At 48.9% G+C, this 21,804-nt stretch overlaps 1 long non-coding RNA gene across 1 annotated transcript in view; it reads left to right on the top strand.

Annotated features, from left to right (window-relative positions):
• The first annotated feature begins 4,611 nt into the window (after positions 1 to 4,611).
• Positions 4,612 to 21,804, top strand: part of LOC130544072 (uncharacterized) — a 296,307-nt gene continuing 279,114 nt past the window's right edge. The window contains exons 1-2 of the long non-coding RNA XR_008960024.1: positions 4,612 to 6,761; positions 17,527 to 17,737. This is a non-coding gene — a long non-coding RNA (uncharacterized LOC130544072). The remainder of the gene's footprint in view (positions 6,762 to 17,526; positions 17,738 to 21,804) is intronic.

Genomic DNA, 21,804 nt, shown 5'->3' on the forward strand with positions numbered 1-21,804 from the left:
GTACCCGCCTGGGCGGTGTGCTGGTCGGTTTGGTGCGGGGTTGGCCACGCTGTACCCGCCCGGGAGCGTGGTGGTCGGTTTGGTGCGGGGTTGGCAACGCTGTACCCGCCCGGGCGGCGTGGTGGTCGGTTTGGTGCGGGGTTGGCCACACTGTAGCCGCCCGGGCGGCGTGGTGGTCGGTTTGGTGCGGGGTTGGCCACGCTGTACCCGCCCGGGCGGTGTGGTGGTCGGTTTGGTGCGGGGTTGGCCACGCTGTAGCTTCCTGGGCGGTGTGGTGGTCGGTTTGATGTGCGGGGTTGGCCACACTGTGGCACCAGCTGTTTGACGAGACGTTAACCTGTCTGTGGCTGAGAAGGCTTTCGGCAGTTGTGGTTAACCTCCACTATCAGTAGGCTTCGAGTAACCTGGATAGTCTGGGCAGGCCTCCTCCAATCAGGTGAGGGGCTCAAGAGCAAAATCTGAGGTTTCCCTGAGATGAAGAAATTCAGCTTCAAGACTGAAGCCTCAGCTCCTGCCTGAGTTTCCAGCCTGCTGTCAGCCAAACAAGTCTCAGACTTGCTGGGCTCCACAATCCTGTGAGCCAGTTTCTTAAGACCAATCTCTTTATATATACAGTTGACCCTTGAACAACATGGGGGTTAGAGGTATGGACCCCCCCATATTGTGGAAAATCCATGTATAATTTTTGACTCCCCCCAAACTTTACTACTAGTAATGTACTGTTGACCTGAACCCTTACTGATAACCTAGACAGTTAACACGTATTCTGTATGTTACATGTATTACATACTGTATTCTTAAAGTAAGCTAGAGAAACGGAAACGGTATTAAAATCACAAGGAAGAGAAAATACATTTATGGTCCTGTGCTGTGTTTATCAGAGAAATCCATGTATGAGTGGACCCACACGGGTCAGAGCCACGTCATTCAAGGGTCAGCTGTATGTATCTCTTGTTGGTTCTGTTTCTTTGGAGAGCGACCTTCCTGACCTTGGCTGAGGTGGGGGGGTTCAGACTTGACTGTGTAAGATGACAGCAGTCTGAGGCTGGCAAGGGTCTATGGAAAATCAGAAATGAGCTTCTCTGTGCCTCTCTAGGACCTCATAGGGATCTGGAGTTGTTTTCCAACAAGCATGTGTGTTTGTGCTGAGGGCCAGATATCAAGCATCGCTGTGCACGTACTCCACTGAAACCAGTTACCACACCCGCATTCGTGGCCATGGACAGAGGGGCCTGGGAGAGGGTGCCCTGGACAGTGGCCCTCCAGGTGGACCACAGAACTTCTGATGGACAAGGGCCAAATAAATATCAGTGAGCACAAAATATAAATTAGAGGCAGGCAGCACCATGTCATGCAACAAAACACAGACATGGTTCAGGTGGATTTGGGGCCACATTGCCCAGCCCCAGTTCCTCCACGAGCTTGAAACAGCAAGCTGGTTAGCCCTTCTGAGCTGCAGGTGTAAGAAGGGGGACTAATTAATACTTGCCTTTAGGGTTCTGGGGAGTGGACGTGTTGATGCGGGTGAGGCCCTGAGAAGAGCTTGCCCGCTTTGAGACACCGTGTAAGGACACGTGCTTTCATTATAATGTGACAGGCTCCTGCCTTGTGACTGTGCTCTGCCACACACAAGCTCTGTGGCTTTAGGCCAGCTCCTTAACCTCTCTGAGCCTGCTGTACAGCAGGGAGGTGTGGAGCCCATGCTGTCTCTCAGGCTTGTGGTACTGGGTAAGAGGAAGATAGAAAACTGTCCCTGTACACTACCCAGCCCATGGGAAGCCAGTACATGTCAGCACTCCTGCTCCACTGGGCACTGTTAGGGTCTGAGCTGGGTGAGGACAGTCAGGCGCCCAGTGTGCACAATGGAAGCTGGTGCCCATCTGAGCCTGCACTTGCGTGGCCCTGAAACCGGGTACTCTGGGCGCCTTGCGCCTTCACCCTCGTCCTGACCCTCACTTTACCTGTGAGTGCCATACCAGCTTTGCCAGGTACAGGGCTCCGGTCCCTGTCACAGAGATTGCAGCCTGCCCTAGCCCTCCCGACTTGCACGAGCTCTTGGAAGGCAGTGGGCGCCCCAGTTCATCTCGTGCAGCAGCACCCAGGAGGGGCTACATAAATGTTCACAAATGTGTAATGAATAAGGGCAAGAAGGAGGGCTCAAGCTGACTCGGTTTCCGTGACGGAAGCTGCTGTCAGCGAGGGTGCATGTAGAGGAGCCTTCTGCGTCCCCTTGGGATGGAGAAGCTTGTTGGGAGACTGAGTGCTGCTCAGTGTCGCCACCCTGAGACCAGATTTGGACAAAAGGTCACATATGGAATGGTTCCATTTATATGGAATGTCTGGACTAGGTAAGTCTGCAGGGACAGAAAGCCAGGGGCTGCCAGGGTGGGGATAAAAGGGAGATGGGGAGTGGCGGCAGCTTGCACGGGCTTCCTTTTGGGGGATGAAAGTGTCTTGGAAGTAGATGGAGGTGATAGTTGCGATCCTGTGAATGTACTAAACGTCACTCCGTTGTACCCTGTAAACGCGGTTAAAATGGTAAACTGCGTGGTATGTGTATATTACCGCACACCCCACGCAGACTGGATGTGGCCAGACTCTGGGTGTGTGTGACAGAAGGTCAGGTAGTCGGTTCTGGGGTTGGTGGTGGGGTTAGACAACCAAACTACAGCAAGGGGCTCATGCACCATCATGAGTCCATTTGACCTTTATTTCTGCTTCTCTGTTCCCATCTTTTTCATCTGTCGCCACCACCAGCTGCCGTTCGGTGGGAAATAGGGTTGAGGAAGCTTCTAATGGGACCACATGCTTAGTGTTGGGGAGGTGCAGCCCCCAGAAGACAGCTGTGTGTGTCTGGGCTTGGGGGCCCAACATTTCAGAGCCACATGCCCCACGTCATTGGTCAGCAGGTGGCTGGGAGCCGGGTTTCCACTGTCTTTTGGAATAAATGTTCCTTAGCAATATCACAGCTTTCCAGGGGACTTCTCCATCTGTGTCTTCTTCAGACTTATTCAGAGCAACTGTTATTTCCTCCCCTCCAGAGCCTCCTGGGTGCCTACAAATGCCTGGACCAGCTGGCAGAGTTCACCGGAGATGCAGAAGCCCCAACATGGAGATGTGTTTGGGAGGTGGGGAGGCAGATAAGGACACAGCACACCTGGGGAAGTATCATGCATGCTAGAGTTTGGGATGGTGCTAAGGGAGGTGCTTCCAAGATGAAGCCTGAGCCAAGGCAATGAGATGGGTCTCCGCAGCACGAACCCAATGGCCCAGCGGGTCCCTCAGAGAATTAGGCTGTTAGCAGATGTCTCAGGGCCGTACGGGTTTGCAGTCCTGATCATTGGAGGTGATATGATACCACAGGTGTGTGGAGAGTGTTATGTGGGTTTGCAAGTCCGTAGGTGCCAACTAAATGATGGGTCCTGGTTGGTTCTCCAGCTGCAGGAACATCTGTTCAGCTTTTGACTGAGAGCCAGCAGGAGATCTCCTTGCCTGATCCCCAAAGATAGTTTTACCTACTGTTCAGGAAAGAGATTGTGAGAACTCTAAAATAAACAAACAGAAAACCCAGCTTCAAACATGATTGCTGTCCTGGGGGAGATTTCTTTCCCAGCCTTAATTTTGGGATTAATTTGTTTTAGAAGTTCCTTGGATGTGTCCGTGTGTGTGTGTGTGTGTGTGTGTGTGTGTGTGTGTGTAAGAAAAAACACACTAAGAAGAAAGTGTTTCTTGTTCTTCTGACTGCTGTTACCAGCTCTTTCCTCTCTCCCTTGAAGCTAGCCCGAGCGAGGGCGTCTCTCCCACCTCTGCGTCTCCTCTGAAGCTTCAGAGCTCAGAAAGCATGACAGAGGAGCGGGACTGTCCCGAGCCTTGTTCCTGCAGTGGCTCTGTGCCAGGCCCATCCTCACCTGTGTGGTTTGAGCATTTTATTATCAACCCAAACTGATCTTAGTTAATAAAGATACAGAGGCAAGAGCTGGAGCTCCCTGATTTTCAGCTCCAGCCCCTTTATTATTACTCATCTGGACACAATATCTCTCTGTTCCGAATGTTCCACCAGTTTCCTGCTCCTGGGGTGGGCGGTCCTTGCTGTGCAACTTTCTCCTCCAACTTTACTAATTTTAATTTTAGTTATGGGTCACCAAAGACTTTTTTTCTAATGATTCCTGAATTCTTGTGATCTAATAGGGGGCATTAGTTATACATGTCTTTTTTGTTTTGCTTTTTATTTGGGGGGTTTATTACTTTATAGAATATTTTATAGATTATACAAGCTATGCAAGAATATATAGTCGGGGTGCCTGGGTGGCACAGCGGTTAAGCGTCTGCCTTCGGCTCAGGGCGTGATCCCGGCGTTCTGGGATCGAGCCCCACATCAGGCTCCTCTGCTATGAGCCTGCTTCTTCCTCTCCCACTCCCCCTGCTTGTGTTCCCTCCCTCTCTCGCTGGCTGTCTCTATCTCTGTCAAATAAATAAATAAAATCTTAAAAAAAAAAGAATATATAGTCAACCTTGAACAACACGGGATTGAACTGTGTTGGTCCACTTATATGTGGATTTTTTTTTTTTTTTTTAGAGAGAGTGCAGGGTTGGGGGCAGAAAGGGGGGAGAGGGAAAGAGAGAGAGAGAGAGAGAGAGAGAGAGAGAGAGAATATATCCTAAGCAGGCTCTATGCTCAATGTGGAGCCTGACATGGAGCTTGGTCCAACAACCCGGAGATCACGACCTGAGCTGAAATCAAGAGTCTGACGCTTAACCGACAGAGCCCCCCAGCTGCCCCCCCTTTTTTCCCAATAAATACAGTTCAGTAACTGTATCTCCTCCGTCTTGTGATTTCTTAGTCACATTTTCTCTCCTCTAGCTGATTGCCCTATAAGAATGCGGTATATAACGCATGTAACATACATGATATGTGGTAGCCAACTGTTTATGTTATTGGTAAGGCTTCTGCTCAACAGTAGGCTATCAGTAGATTAAATTTGGGGGAGTCAGAAGTTATATATAGATTTTTGACGGTGTGGGGAGTCAGCACCCCAACTCTCCAGAACTAAGGATTCAGATGATTCTGGAGTTATACCAAAATGTGCTGCCCTTGCCTCCGCAGGGAATCACCCTGAGCGGTTTAGATGCCTCTTTCCTAGTTCCTTACCTGGCACTCATACGTGTGTGAATAGTAAGACTTCTTTTGTTCAGTGTACTTTCAACGTGTTGAATAATACTATACATGTGCGTTGATTCACCCAATGTTTCTGAGCACCTGCTGTTTGCCAGGTGTGATGTTGGGAGCTGCAGATTTGATACTGAGCAAAAATGGTCCTGCCATCACGCACAGGCTGTGGGCGCATTGTGCTGGGGTGTAGTTCCCTCCCACTTCACAAAATATCTGGATGTTCTCTCCAACGCCCTCCTTATTCATCTGCTCTGTGCTCTTCAGTGTCTGGGGGTTATACTGAATTTTGACGGACATGAATTGAGTTCCAGTTGATTTGCCTTTGTGAAAAGCAAAGCAGCAAAGGTCTTTGTTTACTTCTCTTTGAACACCTGGGTGTTTAATAGGATTTAAAGATTGTTTGGATGGCAAGACAGAACACACTGGCCTTCAGATAGATGAAAGTCTATCTTTCTGTGTTACAGTTTCCAAAACAGAGCCTTCAAGTACCAGCTCTCACTGAGTCTTCACTGTCAACCTGGGAAGCAGGTTCTGATATTTCTACCATATTGTGGATGAGAACACCGAGGTTCAGAGAGGTCAAGAAACCAGCCTAGGGTCACACAGCTCAGAAGCAGTAGGGGCAGAACTTTGAGTTCAGGCTTGTGATGCTTGTCCAAGAACTTTCCGTTTCAACTCTACCTGGCATTCAGCTTCTGTGCTCAAGGTTTGATCTGAGGGAGTACCTTGAACTTGAGGAGCAGAGAAAGTTGGGCCCTTTCTTCTTACATTGATGATTGATTTTGTACCTGGAACAAGGATGTTTCCCTGTGCCAGGGGTGCTGAGCCACGACTCCTTTGGAGTGTTATAATATCACAGTAGGAACAATTTCCAAACATCCCTCACCGGCATCTCACATGACCCTGACACCTGGGGAAGGGAAGACTGTTCCACAGGAGGGAAGGCACCCTTTGAGTACTTTTGTCAGGCACACGTCACTCTGCTTGAATTATTTTTCTGGAAGGTGAACACTTTTCAGTAGTCCAAGGCAGGGGTCCATCACTTGTGAGAGCTCTTGGCATGCTGCTATTTTAAAATATAAGTACGTGGAGTGTCCTATGTGGACATGGCCTTTCAGCATCTTAAGGTAATGTTTAAATGTGTTTTCACGCTGTAATCCCTGGGGGACAGGAAAGGCTGTTTGTTCTGTCCCTGGCCCTCCAGAAAAACTGGCCCAGAGCACCTGGGGGAAATTAGCCTGAGCCCCAAGCTCCACTGGGAGGCGACAGCCGCGCTCTTCTCTGCACTACATAGTCTTGTCTTTTGAGGGAATCGTCTTCTGGAGAAGCAGGAGCTGAGTAACTAAGCAGACACAGTGCTGCTAATCCCTCTGTCCTGAGGCTGGAGGCTTTAACCCCGGCCTCCTGTTTTAAGGCAGAGAGCTCCAAGTGTGCTGTTGGGGTTGACATCAGAATTTTATCAAAGTGTTTGGTTTTGTGCTCTGTGCAGGGGAGAAATTGCAGCTGACCCTCTGCAGCGTCCCTGGTCCAGCTGTGTGGCACTGCTCTCAGCGCTTCAACTAGAGGAAACTGGCTGCTCCTACCTTAGGAGGTGGGTGCTGTTATTATGCACCGAGTTGTCAAGTCACTTGCTCAGGGTCACAGTGAGGAGGAGGGTTAGGCTGGGATTCAGACCCAGGCCGGTGGCCCCCCTATGCTCCCTATTACAGGGGAAGGGCTCAGAATGGTTCTGAACTGTCGGTCTAGTCAGTGAATGCCAGGGTGATATAGATAGAGGTCCTTCATGGCAGCTGGACACGGGAACAAGGACCTCTACATGTGATCATGTTGTGCAGTGGAGGGCAACAGCAGGACTGTGCAAGGGCCTGGGGATTGAGGGGGTGCATTTAAGTCTGATGGACGTAGGACAGGGTCAGGGAGGCTTCCTCCAGGAGGTCCGCAGTGGCAGGGTGGGGTGTTTGCTGGGAGCGTGTGATGATGGGGCGCACTCAGGGTGGAGAGAATGGCACACGCAGTGCCTCCTGGGAAACTCCCTGGTGGGCAGAGCAGAGGCAGAGAGCAGCCTGCCCTCGCTCAGCTTGGCCTGGGCAAGTGCTTGATCAGAATCTCTCAAAAAAGCACGCCATGTGGATGATCCCATTGGGCCTGCTTGCTCAGCAGCTTAGTGTTTCTAGGTGGTGAATGGGCAGAGGTCCTTGCTGAAACTGTCGGATGTAGGACTCTTCTTTCTGCAAAACCAGTGTCTCTCACCTGCTCACTGTAATATCCACAGAGTGCCACAGACGGAGGCCTCTCAGAGGCTCAGGAACTGTTGCTGGGTGGCTCAGCCAGTTTCATCCCTCTCCCCACAGAGGGCCCAGGAGTACTAAGGAAAGCCCCACCCCCCCAGGACACAGGTCAGGGGCAGGTTCTTGACCCTCATCCATCACAATGTGACTGCCAGCTGGTGCAGGATGTGAGCAGGTTCCAGCTGGTTCCATCCCAGTGGCAGTAGACAAGCCATCCTTGCATTTTTGTTCTGTGGCCCTAGCCCAGAAGGGCCCCAGCAGAATGCCCCTTTCCCCGAGCCTGAGCTGGTATGTTTTCCTCTGGCTTCCAGGGCCGATGCTGAAAGTGCCCCTCAGACAGCTGGATTCAGGGGCTCTGCGCTGGGGGATGCAAAGATGTTTGGAGCTGGAGGGGCTGTCTGCCATTTGGAAAGGTGCAGAATGTTTCAGTAATTACTTCCACATGTGGGGACCCCTTTCCTTCCCTCACCTGAACTCCCATCAGCTTCCTCCTCCTGCCAGACTTGGGTTAGTTTGAGCTGGGTGCTGCGTTTGCCCGTCTCCTGCCCTGAGTGCCCTTTGCCTGTGCAGCCCTCCTCCGCTCTGCGCTCTCCTGTCTGGGGCTTGGAGTGAGCTCTAAGGGCACCTCCTGAATGACTGTGATTTCTCTCTCCTGACTACTTCTTTCTTTGCTTGTTTGTTTTCAAGCATTTCTCTTAAATAACCACACAGGGAGGGGCCCTGTTTGTTTTTCTTGCGTGGAGCCTCCTGCCAATCAATTCTTCCCAAACAAAGGCCCTGTGATCCCCTAGGTCCTGCCAGGACTAAAGGGGCAGAGTGCTCTTCACTAGGGAGAGGGTTCCAGCAGACACACCTGCTCCTAGGGAACAGGGCCCATTTGGAAGGGCTGTTTGCCAGGTGATGGTGCAGATAAAGCCAACTCACATTTCTGTGCCAGAATGACTCCCATTTAGTGAATTAGGAACCTGAGGCCATACAGCAGTCATGCGGGTGGAGTTCACATCCACGGTCTGTGAACTAGGGCAGTCCAATAGAAATACTATTGGAGCTACATGTATAATCCAGAATTTTCCAGTAAGCACATTATAAGTAGTGAATGTGAAATTAATTTTAATAATATACCTTGTTTAACTGAATATATCCAAAATAGCATCCTTTCAACATGCAATCAACATTAAAAATATTAATGAGTATTATGGACTGAATGTGTGTGCCTCCCAAATTCTGTGTCGAAGCTCTAGTTCTCAGTGTGATGGTATTTGGAGGTGATCAGGTCTTTTGGGAGGTGATTGGATGAGGTCATGGGTCAGGACCCCCGTGATGGGATCAGTGTCCTTATAAGAAGATGCAGAGACCTGTAGTAGTGTCATTATATCGTATACCTGAAACTAATAGGATGCTGAGTGTTAATTATACCTCAATTGAAAAAAAAAAAAAAAAAGACCAGAGCCACCTCCGTGCCATGTGAGGACACAGCAAATAGTCAGTAGACATTACTAGCCAGGGTTCCTTGGTTTCTAGGAGCTTACCACACACCACTCTGTCTTTGCAGAGCAGGACGAGGGCAGAAAGCTCAAGCAGTGCGACGGGTTCAAGTTAATCTTGAGGCCTGTCTATGACTCTTTCAATGTACTTTTATAACCGAGGAGGTAAAGTTAGTTTCAGAAACTTCCTTCATCAGAGACAAAGAAAAAGTGGTTATATGAGTCCTTAGTCTCTTGCTTTTACTTGCTTGGAGTGACCCTGTTTTTCCCCCCCTCTAGAAGTTTATTATGTATTTTAATAGCAAAAAATATTGCACTGGAACAATGGGGAAATATTGAAATCATATCATAAAAATACTAAGTTGTCCTTAGAGGCGAATTTACGCACATGTGGATTAGTAGTTACATATAATGTAACTGCATTGTTTTCAGTGCTAATGAAATACATCAGTCAGTGAAGCACTTTTTAAAACAGAGCTTAGTCCTTTATGCGAACTCACTTTACCCCAGTTTATAAATTTGGAAAGCACGAAAGTGGGAAAATGTTAGAAGAGGGAAAAAGAGTTAAAACATACTTATTCCAGTGATGTAATGCCACTGAGTTTTAACATCTTCCTTGGAAGGAGAGATTTCTACTTGCACATTTAGTTTTCTTTCTGTTTATTTATTAATTTGTTCAACAAATATTTGAGTCAGATCCTGAGCTAGGAACTGGGGAAACCACGGGGAATAAAACCAATGTGGTCCCCACTCACACAGGGCTCTGAATCCAGTGGGGGAGACAAGTAAATATTGTAGAACCACAGTGTGGTTAGAATTACAAGGGGAAGTGCAGGTGCATATGGGAGTTTGTAAAAGGGGGCCCGAGCCAGGAGAGGGTGGTGTCTGGCTGAGGGAGGTCGTCCCTGGGAATTGGTGCCTCTGCTGAGGCCTGGAGGGGGAAGGAGTTGGCCAGGTGGAAAGTGGGTGGGCAAGGATGTTGAAGGCAGAGGAAACAGCATGTGCAAAGGCCCTGCAGCCAGAAAGAGCATGGGGACTTGAACCCAAGTCCATGCCCCAGGTGGAACCTGGGCGAGGAGACCGTCTATGGGAGACCCCAGCTAGAAAGGAGCGCCATTCCCTACCCAGCCGCCCACACCCATGTTAGAAGCAGCTGAGTTTCTAGCCCAGAAAGCAGACCTGGAGCTGGGGTCTGTGGGAGACTCCTGAGAGGGACAAGGAGGGAGGGCCGCTTCTAGGATCACCAGACACTTAGTGCAGAGCTCTTCCTCCATTTAGCAGTGCCCTGGCCCTTCATTTCTGTTGCATTTGGCAGCTCTTGCTGCGTAAATTTAACTTAGTGATTGTGGCATATTCTGTATCTGTTCTGCTCCACGTCCTTCCTATCAGAACTCTGACTAAGTCCAGGGCACCGAGCCCCAGACCCATCTGCGACAGGGGTCAGCAAACTACAGCTGAGGGCAAGTGCCTCTTTGTGTCAGTAAAGTTTTATTGGAACACAGCCGCACACATTCACTGATGATTGTGACAGAGTTGAGTAGTGACAGCAGAGACTGTGTGGTTCACAGAGCCGAAGATATTCACTGCCTGGTCCTTTGTGAAAAAGGTTCGTCAACCCCAGGTCTCAGTTAATCCCGATGACCCCATGTCCTCATTTCCCAGCTTCCCCTGCAGCTGGCGGGGGTACCTAGGTTGTGGACTGCCAAGCAGATTGTGCAGCGTCTCTGAATCTCAGTTCCTGACCTGTCACTGCAAACGCTTCACATACATTCTTTCACTGAATATAATTCGCAGCCGCCCCTGAGGTAGGTGGTGGTGTTATCTTGAAACAGGAAAAGGAGGAACAGAGAGGCCCAGTAATCCACCCGGGACCACACAGCTTGAAAATGGTGGCTCCTGAGTCCGGGCCTGGTGGGAGAGGGTAGGAGGAGGGGAGCTGTATGGATTCCTTCAGATCTCGGATCCTAGTTGGCATCCATGTTCCTTTTCCTGTCTCTTCACGTGTAGCTCGGAGGAGGGGTTGAGCTTGTGAACTTGGGGGTCCAACGGCCTGCACTAGAATCCCAGTTCTGCTGACTGAGCTGCAGCCTCTCCATCTGTCTCGGGGGAAAATAACCTAGTAACTGATAATAGGGGAGGTGCTTGATACCTAGTAAGTGCTCAGTAAAATGAACCGTGATTGCTCAAAACCAGCCTTTGCGGAAGGAAAACACAGCAGCATAACTCACCCATTCGGGGAGTCAGTTATTAGAAAGGAACTGGGAAGGAGAGGTAAACAGCACTGTAGGGAATTCACTCTCAGGGAGACCCTTGGCATGTGAGGGCTTTATCTCATTCAGTCTTGATGAGGGGTACTTTGTTACTCCCATCTTTCTGATGGGGAGAGTGAGGCTGGGATGGGGACAGTGTCCGGCCCCTGGCCCCTGGCTGGCGAGTGGCCTCAGGCGCTCCACAGAGCCCTTAGCTGGTTCTCTGTGCCCATGTGATGTGTGCGGCCTGATGTTATGGCCAGTCCTGGCCCCCCAGGCACAGCCCTGCCCTGCAGAACACGCGGTGACTTTAACTCTCTGCAAAAACTGGAAAGCTAGGCCTGAGTAGCTCGCCCAGGACCACAGGGAGAGTTTAAAACCGGGCCTGGATTAGCGCTCAGAGCAGCCAGGTTTATGGTCTGAGGCCAAGGCTACTCGCTCAGACCTCATTTTTTTGGCGTATGAATTTCTATTGAGTCAGTTAAAAAACAAATGGATCTATTTAAGTGAAAATGCTTAGAGGCAGGGGATTTACTCAATGACTTTTTTTCTTTTCTTTTCTTTTTTTACTATTGAAATTAATTAAAAAATAATTTTGAACATGTATGGCTGACACTCTGCCAGGAACATGTCATGTGTAAAATTATTCCTCTCTATCATATATTCATAAATCCCAACTGGCCATCTGTTTTCCTAAGACCATGTGGGGCCCACCTTCAGGGATTTTTTTCTTTTTTTGGCCAAACAAATTTAAGGTTTGTAACTTTTCCTTGGGGAAGAAAATCCTGATGGAGATATATATGTGTGTTTTTGAGTGTGTATATATGTGTGTATACATACTATACATGTGTGAATATACATGTATGTACATATAAATATATGGTATACATATGAATATACATGTGAATTATCTTGAAGTCATTTCCAAGCTAGTTGGTGCTGAGTGGTCAGAAATCGCTGAATGTCAAACACAGTAATACTGGTTTAAATACTGGCCCTTTAATCTTATAACCTCCAATTGGCATCAGAACTGATTTGAGCTTTTGGGTCATTTCTTTGTTTAAAACTTCTCCCCATCTACTGTATAAGGGTAGGTATTTATTAAAGAAATGTATTTCCATCCCTTCAGCTGCCAAAGACAAACCCCATTAATTATGTGATGTGTTTCTTTCTAATGTATGTATATTTTTGTGTGCTCCAGGGTAATGCATGCAAGTACAATTTTATATTCTTTCTTTTTTTTTTTTTTTTTGCTTAAAATTATATTGTAAGCATTTCCCCAGGTGTTTTTGGTGGCCACGTACTGTTTCATCCATTGGCTACTGAGGTTAATGAACCACACTCTATATTTGAACCTTGAGGCTGTTTCTCACTTTTCAGTATTACTAATAAAACAAGGCCATGAACAGCAATGTGTAAAAATTTTGCCCCTGAACACCCAGTCAAAGGAGGCGCCTCCTCTTAGTCTGTGCCACGCTGTCCTGGTCATCTCCTTTCTGGTACACTCGTTAACCACATCTTCTCTTGATCCCTTGTATGCTCCCCTCTCGAAGGGAAGTGCTGGGGAGCAGGTCCCATGGACTGGGCCCATTGGGGTGTCCTCAGCCAGCTGTCTGCCTTGTGTGGGACACCAGCCAGGAGCCTGGACTCTGAGCCCCACAGCCTGGGCAGGAGCCCACCTCTGGGCATGTGGGAGCTCTGCTCAGTTCTCTGTAAGTCTCAGACTGCTCTGAAGCACAAAGTCTGTTAATTTAAAAAGTTATTTTTCCTGGTCTGTTGAGGACTTTAGGCAAATACGAACCAGTTTAGGTCTCAAAACAAAGGGGCATTAATGAGAGAGAAGCTTATCTAAGATACTTGCGGATCTTAGGCTCAGAGGATACCACACGAGTGTGTAGAGCTCTCTGCTCTGCCCAAACCCATGCCTGCTTGCAGCTTCCATATGAGGAAGTGGGCCCAGGGACGTCTGGAGAAGCTAGGGCCTGTTCACCTGACTGTCAGTGTCGGTCCTCTCTCCCTGACCCTCAGGTCCAGAGACCCCCCGTCTTTGGAAATCTCAGCTACGCTGGTTTCTGTCTTGTTTTCCCCATGTATATGAAATGCTTTGCACCAAAGGAAAATTATACAGTGTAAACATTTATGCAGAAAAATGGTTTGCAGTGTTACCTCCCTGGAGAACTTGGCGGAGAATGAAAGCCTGGTACATGCGCCTGCCGGCCGAGGACAGGAAATGGAATCCTTTGCTCAATATATTTCCAGCTTTTATGAGGCAGCTTTAGTGGAGATGTGTCAGCTTCTCGCCTGAAGCACAGGCTGGAAAGAGCCCTACTCTGCAAAGCCAGACAAACGCCCCGGGCGCAGAGAAGGGTCGAGAAAATTGGCACCAGGGGTCCTGGTGACCAAATGGTGCTCATAGTGACTTTCATCTCTGCTTTGAATGGGCCAAGTGAAAAGAAAGTGGCCTCAGAGTCCCCCAGGTCCGAAGGGGATGGGGTCACTCTTGTCCTGGCCCACTAAGAGTACAGATGCTGGACATGTCACTGTTTGGACATACAGACACATGTTGTCCCCTGACTCTGGCTCTTGCTTTCTCTGCTTTATTTTCTCCAAATACAACTGTAGGCTGAATTATGTTCCCTGAAAAGATCTATTCAAGTTCTAGCCCCTGGAACCTATGAGTGTGCCCCTACTTGGAAATAGGGTCTTTGCAGATGATCAAGTTAAAATGAGGTTTTTAGAGTGGGCCTTAATCCAATGACAGGTGTCTCCTAAGAAGATGGGGACACAGAGGTGCACAGGAGAGGCTGTGGGAGGCAGAGGCAGAGCTTGGAGTGATGTGTCTACAAGCCAAAGAGCGCCGAGGACACCCAGCTGAGCAAAAGGCCTGGGATGGATTTTCCTCTCTAGGGTCCAGAGGGAGGTGGCTCTGCCCGCACCATGGTTGAGAGAACAGATATCTCTACTGTGAGGCCCTAGTGGGTGCACCTTTGTGATAGGAGCCTCAGGACACTCATATACATCGACTAATTTATTCCTAATGTTTGAGGTCTATCTCCTCACCCCACGTCTGGGTGAACAGTGCTCATGTCCCATGTGGTCACTGCTGGACCCCATGTGCCGGGCACATAGTAGGCCCTCAGTAAGTATTTGTTGAGTGAGTGATTTCTCAGGGATCAGTGGAGCAACCTGGGGGGTCCTCTTGAAGCTGCTGGATTTGGGGGGTCTTGAAGCAACATCAAGAGGAGGCTGCCATACCCTCAGCAGAATCCCTGCACCACCAGACCTGTCACACACCCAGCCCCCAACAGCTCCTCCACCTGGAACACCAGCCACGTCTTCCCTGCGGGCACGCGAGCATGCCGAGAGGGCGCAGCCAGCTCTTCTTTCTTTTCTTTTTCTTTTAAACTTTTCTCCCTGTCCTGGTCCTCACTCGTCACTCTGGATTATGCATTCGTGCCTCAGTAGCCCCAGAGAGGAGAGGGAGGAGAGACATACAGGAAAAGGAGGTGATGGAAGAGTTTTTATGATTCATTAAGAGGAAAGACTTTAAAACAAAGGCACCAAGATCCCAGGGGGCATGATGCCTCATTTGTTCTCACCCGCAAGTGCAAGTGCGGTCAGGCTGCAAGCTCCTTGTGGATAGGAGGGGAGGGAGACTTCCCCACTCACAGAGCATCCAGTGTGCTTTGGGAGGTGGAGAAGCATGTGCTCTGGGCAGCTGGGGACACCCCACAAGCAGGCGGACAGCAGGCCATGTGTGGGCCCTGGGGGACCGGACCCTCTCACCTGGGCTGGATGCACAAAGCAAAGTCCTGAGCCTTGTCTGCTGGGAGGCTGTGACCTCCAGTCCTTGCCTGCCAGGCTTGGGAGCCTCTCGAAGAAACTCCTGCCAACTATGGATTTTGGGGGCAGACAGGGAGCAGCCCCTGCATATCTTCTCTCTCCTGCAGCCTCAAGGTAGAATGGGAAGGAGGTGGAGGGGCTCAAGTGACTGAAATGCAGGAGTGTGGTCCCTTTGGGGTCTAGGAAGATGACAGTCTCATGGAATTGGCACCGAGACCCAGGAGACCTGGGTCCTTAATCTATCATTCAACAAAGACTTACTATTAAGTAGTTTTTTTTTTTTAAAGATTTTATTTATTTATTCGACAGAGATAGAGACAGCCAGTGAAAGAGGGAACACAAGCAGGGGGAGTGGGAGAGGAAGAAGCAGGCTCATAGCGGAGGAGCCTGATGTGGGGCTCGATCCCTTAACGCCGGGATCATGCCCTGAGCCGAAGGCAGACGCTCAACCGCTGTGCCACCCAGGCGCCCCTATTAAGTAGTTTTTGCATAATGTTTGTCCAGCATTTATTCATGGAACACCTACTATGTGCCAGACATCATTAGTACGGAGGATTGAATGAACCCAGATCCCCGCCTGTGTGGGGCTGATGTCTAGTGATTAATAATGGCATTTATGTGTGTGTTCACTCGTTTATCGTCACACACAGTTTGGTAAATGTCAGGAAAAGGGATGGGAGAAGGACTGGCATCCGTCAGAGGGAAGGAGGGAACTTCCCAGCTGAGCACAAGCTGGGGACAAATGTGGGTGAGCAGCTGGGCTCCCCAGAACCTCCATATCATCAGAGCAGTGGGGAGGGAGCCTGCTCAGCTCAGTGGCTGCTGGACCCTCTGCTCTCATGCTAGATTTCCATCTGTGTTCTCGCTCACTCCAGACTTATGTCCACAAGCACCCCTTCATCCTCTTTATTTTCTTGCCTGTTTCTCCAAAAGTCTAGCTTCAAATTCCCACTTAACCCTTTCGGTTGGGAGGGCAATTTGCAGAGCTTTTCTGCTCCTGGGGGCTTACTCTTTCGAAAATGCGAGGAATGGTACTTTCTGGTGCATGGCCCCTAGAGGGCGCCCAGTGGAGGCTCAGCCTCCAAGCAGGGCATGATGTCCAGCGGCTGCCTTGGGGTGCTGTTCCCCCAAATCAGAGGGGCCGTCCTCACTATGGGTTCCTCAGGGGAGTTCAGAGGGGCTTGACATGCTTCTTAGCGCTTTGTAGTGTGAAGGCTGAAAGACCAACTGGGGGAGACTGAGTGGGGAAGATGAGACCATCCCAAAATGAGGGTGGCCTCCCAGCTGTGAGATGCACGGATGCACAAATGAGGATTAAGTGTCCCAGTGCAAGTGAAGCTCCGAGGACGTGCTGCTGTTTGCTTTCTGTCTGTGTGGTTGATTGTATCAACAAACAGCGGGCAATTAGCTGTGTTCATTTTCTGCACTGAGCCATTGGGCTGCTCCACATTCTCCCACAGCTCTGACTGAAGAGGAAGCTCCTTTGCCTTGTTTCTGGAAAATGGATAAGAAAGCGGTGGTTAGAGTTTCTTTCCCCTTGGGATTTTCAAATAAAATCAGAGACTAATCCCTCGTCTAATACCAATTTAGTAAGCGTTGGGTTAGAACGTAGTCAACTCCATTTATGAACACCGGTTAATATTTCTTTATAGAAAGCTATACTATTTTCAGAAGCATTTCAGACAAACATCCTAAGAAGACTTAGCAGGCCCAAGATGTTTACCTTGGACCCGAATCTTATTTCTAATTAACCGAGTCTTCAACAGTCCATCAGAGAATGCAGTTACCTGCCAAATTTCACACCTAAGGGGAAAAAATATTCCCAATAAAATTTTCCTTAAAAAAAAAATCCACTCGTTTTTACCACTAAGACGTTCTCAACGTATTTAGATCAGTCCCTCTCCATGAGTACACAGGAAACTGATGTTCTAGATCCCATGCCTGTTTGTGGTCCCAGATTTCAGGGAGGCTGTTTAATTCGACATTACATTTTCAGCAGATGCTAAAGCAGGGACCCCATGAAGATGGTGGGCTGATCATGTGGGGCAGCCAGCCTGAGTTTCCAGGCAGCACACACGTACTCCTAGGACACCACGCTTTCTGATCGCATTGTTTTAATTCATTTTACAGAAGCAACTAACTCCTTTTGGAGAGTGAAGCTTTCCTTCTCTCTGTTCACAGAGAGGCCGGCTTTGTGGAAAGGCTGTGGGTTTCCTCTTGCTTCACTATCCAGTGCATTAGGGCTCATTTTGAGGTACTCCTTCTCACACGTGAGCTTCCTGGGTGGACTTGAGCTCTGCCTGGTTTACTGTTCCCCTCTCCTCCGTGGGGCTGGGTGCCTGCAAGGCCCTGGTCAAGTATTTATAGAATAAAAAAGCATTTGTTGAATAGGTAGACTAGCTTGTTTTACCAACATTTTCTGAAATTTTAGCTATAAAGCTTCTCAGAATTTTTTAAAATTATTTTTAAAAAATATTTATTTTATTTTTTAGAGAGAGAGCAAGATCATGAGCAGTGGGGGAGTGGCAGAGGGAGAAAGAGAATCCCAAGCAGACTCCACGCTTGAGTGCGGAGCCTGACACGGGGCTCGCTCTCACGACCACCTGAGCTGAAATCAAGAGTCGGACACTTAACTGACGAAGCCACCTGGGCGACCCATAGAGCTTCTCAGAATTTTAGATCATCTGTTCTACTCCAACCAAGGTACCTAGACGTAACCCCCCCCCCCCGCTATGAACACAGCTTGTCGATTGTCATAGATCAGTGAGTAGAAACTTAGCCTTTTTTCTTTTGGTTTAGCTTTTAGGCTGTCCTGAAAAAAACAAAAGCTAAAAAGCTCATGTCGGTGAATTAAATTCTTACGTCTGTCTCATGTGGTTTGGTGGAATGGGAGGTGTTAGTGAGGAAGGGCGTGATACTGTAGCAAAAGCCCAGATCTAGACCTCACCACTTCCAAGCTGTGTGGCCTTGGGAAAGTTACTCACCTTCTCTGGGCCTCAATCCTTATTTGTGAAGTGGTGGAATTGGAGTTGATGCCTTCTGCGGTCCCACCACTTCCTCACACCTGGGCCACCACAGGAAGAGTAAGTCCTCAGGCTTGAGACTCAGACCTGCCGATGTGCTTTTCTGCCTCTGTGTGGCCGGTGATGATGAGAGCAGGATGGGCTGTCCACCATGACAACTTTGTGTTTCTCAGAGATTGATCATTAACATATTGGTTTCCTTTTACTGGCTTTTTTTTCGGGGGGGGGGACATTCTTTTCTTATTGACTTTTGTGTTTCCCTTGCAATGTTCTTTCTGTCTGTTGTTGAGTAATTTTGTTAGTTATTTTGGTTTAAGATCGAGAGAGCAAGCACTCATTTTACTAGTTGTTCTTAATCCATTTTCAGAAGGAATTTTGACTGACTTAAGCTGAAAATACAAAGCATAAAAACCATTAATTCAGAATCAAAGGCAGAAGGGAGGAGAAGAAAGGTGTAGAGACAGAAATTTCATTTAAAAAAATCTAGATGGAGGGAAGCTCTTGCAGCTAAGCATACAAATTAGCTCTGAGTTTCCTAGCAGCCAAGGCAAAAAGCAAAATTAAGAGAGCAGTGTTATCAATGTTAAATGTGGGGAAGCAGAAATCCAGGAGGGGTTGATAGTCCTAGGTTCTTTGACCAAGATGAGCCCTTCAAAGTTCCTGGAACATTCTGGATCCTCCCTGAGAGAAAGATTGTGTGAGAGTTTGGAATCATCCAAGAGTCTGCAAGTTACTGACATTCCGTTCCAGGTGGCCAAGAAATACTAAAATTTGCTGGCTAACGTGTAGGTGATATTTGTTCCAGGAATTAAGAACTGATAAAAATAAGCAAATTTTACCCAGAGAATGTGTTACACGGAAAACAAAACAAAACAAACCCGCTGGGTGTAGGTCAAGAGCCCTGGATTTGAATCACAGCTCTGCCAGTTATCTGTGCCTTAGAGAAGGCCCCACAGCCTCCCTGGGCCTCAGTTTCTTCATCTGTAAGGTTCAAACTGGTTTCCTTTGAGATCGCAGGTATGAGGGTTCTACTGGTGTTACTCTAACGGGTATCAGGAGGAGAAGATTTTGTCTTCTGCAATCAGACCTGCTCATGGCACAATTCTTGCATGTCAGAAATCACCATGAGACCTTCCTGTTCGACTCCTTGGAAAGCAAAATGACCCCCTTTAATCTAACTTCTTGAGAGAGAAAAGATCTTCTCTAGTGACATGGGGTTTTTCCAATGGAAATGCATCTCTGTGACCCGAGGCGCGTGCATTTGGCTGCAGGTGAAGGACGCCAGCGGACAGGCGCGCTGGCGACTTTCTCAGGCTCAAGCCAAGCTGTCACAAGGTGGAAACACCACAGAGATGTTTTTCCAAGAAATTGTCCCTGAGCAAAATGTTGCCACTTTCATTGGGGGAAAATGGTTTCAGATATTGGCTTTTGTTTTTATGGAAAATGGTGAAAACTTTGAGGGAAAACCACAAAACCCTTTGCTTTTATTGAAACCACAAAAATTGATTAATTTTTAAAAAAGCCCAGTTTTTGCTGAGGGCTGAACTTTCTTCTTTGAAAGGCTCTACTTTTCTTTTTTTGAAACATCTCCTGAGAGCCTCATGAAAGGTCTTTCTGTTAGCTTGGCTGAGCCAAGCCCGGGCGTTCCGAAGCTCCTCACAGAAGCATAATTTTTGTGCCCAAACACTGCCTTTTGGGGATGTCTTCATGCTCTGATCTCCAGACACTGCCCTAAGTCTTCCCAGGTCTCCAAGGGGACATGGTGTTGGTGAAGCTGGTGAGCATTCCCCAGTGCTCAATAAAATCATTGAACCTGACTTGACTTCCTGGCTCGGCTCTTTCTGCATTGCCACCACTTCCTGCACAAACGGAAAACTGTGTGCATAGATGTTGCCTTTGCCAGTGGGGGCCTCGTACGCTGAATTCATAAGTTAATTGGTCCCCCACCTGGTGGCTGGCATGGGGAGGAGACAAGCTGTCTGTCCCAGGTGAAATCTGTCTTTCCCTCTGCCCTCAGTGGACACACTGCCAGCTGGGCCAGGTTGCCGCCGCCTCACTGGGCATTCAGTTGTTCTTGGTACAGGCAGCTGGGGAACTCTCCGGTGCCACAAAGAGCCAGTGGCTTTCTGGCCCCCAGAACAGAACTGGTCTCAAAGCCAGCTGGAAGGTGCAGGAAAGAGAGGCCTCCTGGGGGCATCTTTGGGGGACCCCGCACTCAGCTCCGAGGCTGGCATCCCGACCTGGTGTGCTGAAGGGCAGGTTTACGGCCGAGATGTCTCACTCTGTGCAGGGTTCCACCTTCCTGGTCTATACGTGGGCGTGCCTGCTCCATGGAGGGAAATTCCGTTCCTGGAGCGGGACCGCTGGATTCATGTGTGTCCTCCTGGCAGGCTCGGCACGCCTTCTGGGCCTTGGCTTTTCCGTGTGTCAGATGAGGCAGGGACAGCACCGACCACACGAGTTTGTTGTGAGTACTGAGCAGAATGGTGCCAGGCACATGGAAAGGACTGCACGTTACCACTGAAGTGTTACAGAAATGATGATTCCTACCCTCCCTGCCAAGTCCAAGTCTCACCTCGTTTTACAAACGAAGAGACTACAACATGACAAAACTCAAGACGAATTTAAGGAAGCGATTACTGGTAATCTCCCATGATCCTAATGCAGCCGTCATGTTCAGCTTGTGTGTTTTACTTTGCTGCGGCCGCTACTAGTGACTAGTGATCGTCAACATCTGAGCAAGAGTTCCGTGCACGCCACACACCACGCAAAGCGCTCTGTGGGCATGCGCCCGTGAGTGGGACCTGAGGGCAGGCAGATGAGCCTACCCAAGGCCAACAAGCAGAAGCTGCAACAATTTGAGCCTTGCCTTCAAAACCTCTGGGCTCACCCAGAATGTTGTCCTTCTGTCCCTTGTATGTGGGTTTTGCATTATATAAAAGAAAAAGCAGGAGCTTTCCATCTGAAGCACTCTTGTGCTCTGTCTTCCTAGTAGGGGACCCCAGGGAGTTTCAGTCCCTAGTGTGCCTGGATAGCCTCTTCCGGCTGCACAGAGGCATGGAGGGAGGCAGAGAGGGGGTCCCTCCCGCCCCCGCAAAGCATGTGACAGTGGGTGACTGACATCTCAGGGAATCGAGACCCTAGAGCCCGACTACTCAGTCACCTCTAGTCCAGGAAGAGGACTCCGGAATGCTTTCCCTTTCTTCCTCACCGAAGTCACTTTAGCCCTGAAAAGACACTCAGAGACTGGATCTTCTCCCAAAGGCTCACCCCTTCCCTGTACTATTCTGGAGTATTATTATTCAAAACACAGCCTGCCCATTTGTCCCTGGGTGAGGAGAGCCTGCTGGCAGGCAAACACTGCTCTGCTGATCACTGACCTGGAATTTCATTAGCTTTTAAATTTAATGTAAATATTGTGTGATCATGGGCTTGGTGCAGTTTGGAACAAGTCTCCCTTTTGCTCTCTTATCTGATTACCTTTTAAGAAAGCACCTCATTGTTCAGATTCAAGAATAACAAGTTTCCCCACATCCAGTCCCCTCAGCCCTTCATTTCCCTTCTCTCTTTCTGTCCTATTCAGCATCGTCTAATTACAGAAACATGTCTGTAAGTGCCTTGCACATCTGATAATCAGATTTTCCCTTGTCCCCAACTCTTCCTCCATCTGCTTCCCACCCCCTCCCCATTCTGCCACATCTGGAACAGTCCCCTGCCACTCTGTGCCCAACTGACTGCTGAACTATT

The sequence above is a fragment of the Ursus arctos genome, unplaced genomic scaffold, assembly GCF_023065955.2.
Source record: "Ursus arctos isolate Adak ecotype North America unplaced genomic scaffold, UrsArc2.0 scaffold_19, whole genome shotgun sequence".
Classification (NCBI taxonomy): domain Eukaryota; kingdom Metazoa; phylum Chordata; class Mammalia; order Carnivora; family Ursidae; genus Ursus; species Ursus arctos.